Genomic DNA, 5,000 nt, shown 5'->3' with positions numbered 1-5,000 from the left:
GAATATAAAGATCTGTACAGACCACAATGAGTTAATATGATAGATATCTTGTATACACAGTGAAGTTGTTAATGATAATAAAGACATTTCTTGCAGATACAATGAAGTAATAATGACATAAAGAGATCTGTAAAAACACAATGAAGTTAATAATGATATAAAGAGATTCTTGTAGACACAATGAAAGTTAATAATGATGGTAAAGAGATTCTTGTAGATACAATGAAGTTAATAATGATAGTAAAGAGATTCTTGTAGATACAAAATGAAGTTAATAATGATAGTAAAGAGATATCTTGTAGGATACAATGAAGTTAATAATGATAATAAAGAGTTTTCTTGTAGAACACAAAACTGAAGTTAATAATGATAAAACAAAAAGGGTTCTTGTATACACAATGAAGTTGTTACTGATAATAAAGACATTCTTGCAGATAAAATGAAGTTAATAATGACAATAAAGAGATTCTTGTAGGTACAATGAAGTTAATAATGATAGTAAAAAGAAAGAATTTCTTGTAGGTACAATGAAGTTTAATAATGATAGTAAAGAGATTCTTGAGATACAATGAAGGTTAATAATGATAGTAAAGAGATTCTGTAGATTCAATGAAGTTAATAATGATGTAAAGAGATTCTTGTAGATACAATGAAGTTAATAATGATAATTAAAGAGATTCTTGTAGACAAAATGAAGTTAATAATGATAGTAAAGAGATTCTTGTAGACACAATGAAGTTAATAATGATAGTAAAGAGATTCTTGTAGATACAGTGAAGTCAATAATGATAGTAAAGAGATTCTTGTAGACACAATGAAGTTAATAATGACAATAAAGAGATTCTTGTAGATACAATGAAGTTAATAATGAGTAGAGATCGTTGTAGATACAATGAAGTTAATAATGATAGTAAAGAGACTGCTTGTAGATACATGAATTAATATGATAATAAAGAATTCTTGTAGACACAATGAAGTTTAATAATGATAGTAATAAGAGATTCTTGTAGACACAATGAGTTAATATGATAGTAAAGAGATCTTGTAGATACAGTGAAGTCATAATGAGAGTAAAGAGATTTTTTGGACACAATGAAGTTTATAATGAATCAGATATTCTTGTAGATTGACAATTGAAGTTAATAATGATAGTAAAGAGATTCCTTTGTAGGATACAATGAAGTTAATAATGATAAGAAAGAGATATCTTGTAGATACAATGAAGTTAATAATGATAGTAAAGAGATTATTGTAGACACAATGAAGTTAATAATGATAATAAAGGGATTCCTGTAGACACAATAATGTTAACAATACTTAAAGATGACGATACGACATAGAGACCTATCGATTTCCGAGTTAGACGCCTAAGTATGTCATTCATTCCCCTCGACATTGACACCAACTGGCCCAAACATTGATTCTTGACACCGATTCTCACTCCCCCGGGGTTAAGAGGAACGAGGTGAGAGAAAAAGTGGCAGAGAATGAGGAAGAAGAAGAAGAAGAAGGAGAAGAAAATGAATTTCTGGAGGAGGAGGAGGAGGAGGAGGAGGAGGAGGGGAGAGGGGAAGTATAATCAATGGTGGGGGTAGAGGGGGGGGCGGGGGGGGGCGAGTTTATGTGAGGTTTCGTGGAGACTTGCAGATACTACAAACAGCTCTCACATTGGAGTGTTGACGTGAGGGGGAAAGTGAATTTAGAAGGCGTTCTTGCTCAACCAAGCGCTCACTGCTATATATATATATATATATATATATATATATATATATATATATATATATATATATATATATATATATATATCATACATATATTATATATCAACAAATTTGAAAAGTCCTCTAAGTTTATTTTCCCATTTTGAGTTGACTAGAGTGATAATTATAATGTTATTCTGGTATGTTTTGACAGACCAGTCTCTCAATTCACTTTGGTGTTTAATAATAATAATTATAATAATAATAGTACGTATTATTAGGATTATTATTATTATAAACTATATAAGCCACGACCTTGGCTAGTAGACCCTAAGGGCCCTAAGAAGGAAAGCAGAATATTAAGTTAAAAAAGAAAGATAAATAGAATATAACCCTACCGTACGTAAGCAGGAAGGAAGGAGAGAAAGAGAGAGAGAGAGAGAGAGATAGATAGAGAGAGAGAGAGAGAGAGAAAGTCTCATAAACACGTGCCTCAGGTTTTTTCAAAGCTCAAGGTGATTGATTGTTGCTACATCACAGCCAGTCGGTTAACTCCATCAGTAACTCAGAAATAAGATAAACTGATAAAATGTCAAGAATCTTTCTTTAACAGTCAAGGATGATTTAGAACGAGTATCTTTTTAAAAGTCAAAATCAGCTCCTGCACTTTTTCCTGTCCACACTTTTCCTGTCTGTGTAGAGAGCTGCAAATTGTTATGTTGACATCCACCACCCTCTAGTCATTAAATAGACAAATTGCTGCCCTCTAGTAGTTTTTTATTTTTTTATTTAGGTTAAATTTAGGCAATCATCGTGCGTCTGGCAACGATGATGGCAAAGGCCACCACTTGGGCGTGGTTAAGATTTTCAATGGGCCACGGCTCATACAACGTTATATCGAGACCACCGAAAGATAGATCTATTTTAGGTAATCTTGATTATACGATGTACATAAAACTCGATTGTGCCGAAGAAACTTTGGCGTATTTTTTACTCTTTAAAGTCCCAGCCGTTGTAAAGAATCAGCTAAGGTGAGGTTGAGGTCAGGTTTGTATCCTAAACGTTTTTTCGATGTTGTTGCTTCTGGGCGTGGGCTCTCAGGTTGGGAACATAAGTCTTTCAGGTCCTGGGAACCCTTCTTTCAGGAACAGGGGAACTCGTCTCCAGGCCTTAGGGAACATGACCTTTTAGAGTTTGGGGAACACTTCTTCGGTCCTGGGAACATGTCTTTCAGGTCTTGGTAACACTTCTTTCAGGTCATGGAAAAAACTTCAATCACTTCCTGGGAACACTTTCTTTTTTACTGTAGGAACACGTCTTTCTAGTCCTGGTGAACACTTCTTTCGGGTCTGGGGAACACGTCTTTTAGGGCCTGGGAACACGGCTTTAAGAGCCTGTGGAACAATTTTCAGTTCCTGGGGAACACGTCTTTCAGGTCATGGGAACACTTCTTTCAGGACCTAGGGAACAGATCCGTTAGGGATTGGAAACACGTCTTTAAGAGGCTGTGGAACACGTATTTTTGGTCCTGTGAAAACCTTTCTTTCAGTACCTGGGAACACGTCTTTTTGATCTTGGGAAACACGTCTTTCAGGTCCCGGGGGGGAACACATTTTTCAGATCTCAGGGAACATGCCCATTTCATGTTCCTTGGGGAACGCGTCTTTCGGGTCCTGGGGAACACTTCCCTCATGTCCTGGGAACGCTTCTTTCAAGACCTGGGGAAGACGTCTTCAGCCCCTGGGAACATGTCTTTCAGAGCCTGGGAAACACGTCTTTCAGGTCCTGGGGAACACTTCTTTCAAAACCTGGGGGGAACAGATCTTTCCAAATCTGGGGCAACATCTTTCGGGTTTTAGAGAACATGTCTTTTTAGGTCTTGGGGATCACGTCTTTCAGGTTCTGGGAAACACTTCATTGGGAACATGTCTTTAGGTCCTGGGAACACGACTTTTATCTCGTATGGAACATGTCTTTTAGGACATGAGAACACGGCATTTAGAGCCTAAGGAACACGTTTTTTAGGACCTGGGGAACATGTCTTTCAGATCCTGGGAACACTTCTTCATGTCCTTGGGAACACGTCTTTTAGGTCCTTGGGACACACGTCTTTCATGTTCTGGGGAACACGTCTTTCATGTCCTAGGGAACACGTCTTTCAGGTCCAGGGGAACACATCTTTCGGATCCCCAGGGAACATGCGTCTTTCAGGTCCAGGGGACACGTCTTTCAAGTCCCGGGACATGCGTCTTTCAGCTCCTGGGGAACACGTCTTTCAGGGCCCGGGGAAAACAAGTCTTTTAAGTCTTGGGAAACAGTCTTTCAGATTTCCGGGGAACATGATCTTTAAAATCCCGGGAACATGTGTCTTTCAAGTGCGAGGTCACCACGTTGTTCAGGGCCAGGGAACATGCGTCTTTCAAATCCCGGGGAACATGCATCTTTCAAACTCCCGGGGAACATGTTGCTTTCAAGTCTCGAGGACACACGTGTTTCAGGTCCAGGGGAACACGCTCTTTCAAATCCCGGGGAACATGTGTCTTTCAAGTCCCGAGGACACACGTGTTTTCAGGTCCCGGGGACACACGTCTTTCAGGTTCTGGTCCTAGGACTTTCCCGAGAGTGAATGTGATGGTTAGCATGGAACGCAAGTTAGTGGATGCAGACTCATTCTAAAAATGTATGCTTAGGGAATTCACTTCTTTTACTATTTCACGCTACGATGTGCCTTAGGGAAATTGATTCTCAGGGACTGACCTTCCTTTCACTGGGATACGATACGCAGTTGGATATACCGTTTGTGAGGAAACGTAAATTCATTTAATTGAAAAGAAAAATAAATTTACCGTCATTCCCCATCAAGCCTGTAGTTATATATTCATCCAAATACAATCGCATGAAATTCCATCTCGAAATACGCGTTACAACTTAAAAAAAAAAAATGATTTTATCCCATTGGTGTAATGCGCCATCCTGATCAAATTTTGCCTAAATCAAATCCCTCAAGATTTTTTTTTCCTGTGAACCATGATTTTTTTTTTTTTTTTTTTTTTTTTTTTTTTTGTTTTTTTTTTTTTTTTTTTTTTTTTGTCAGGCCAGGCGAGATAACAAAAGACACGAATTTATAAAATTCTCTCTTATTGTATTCGACAAGATCACTCCTGACACGCATTACACGGCAACATCATTTCGCTGATAAAAATCTATTGACATTCGAAAATAGTTCACGAAACGGAAATGTTGTACGCAGTCATAATGGAAAAATGTCATTTTTCATCAAATTCTTTTTGATTTTTGTTT

The 5,000-nt window shown here is 37.6% G+C and overlaps 1 protein-coding gene across 1 annotated transcript in view; it reads left to right on the top strand.

Moving 5' to 3' along the window:
* The window catches only part of LOC135214658 (uncharacterized protein DDB_G0271670-like), a 39,984-nt gene that overhangs the window by 24,317 nt on the left and 10,667 nt on the right, over window positions 1-5,000 (top strand). The window lies entirely within an intron of this gene.

The sequence above is a fragment of the Macrobrachium nipponense genome, chromosome 46 (assembly GCF_015104395.2).
Source record: "Macrobrachium nipponense isolate FS-2020 chromosome 46, ASM1510439v2, whole genome shotgun sequence".
In the NCBI taxonomy this organism is placed as follows: domain Eukaryota; kingdom Metazoa; phylum Arthropoda; class Malacostraca; order Decapoda; family Palaemonidae; genus Macrobrachium; species Macrobrachium nipponense.
This window is presented reverse-complemented; position numbering and strand designations above follow the sequence as displayed.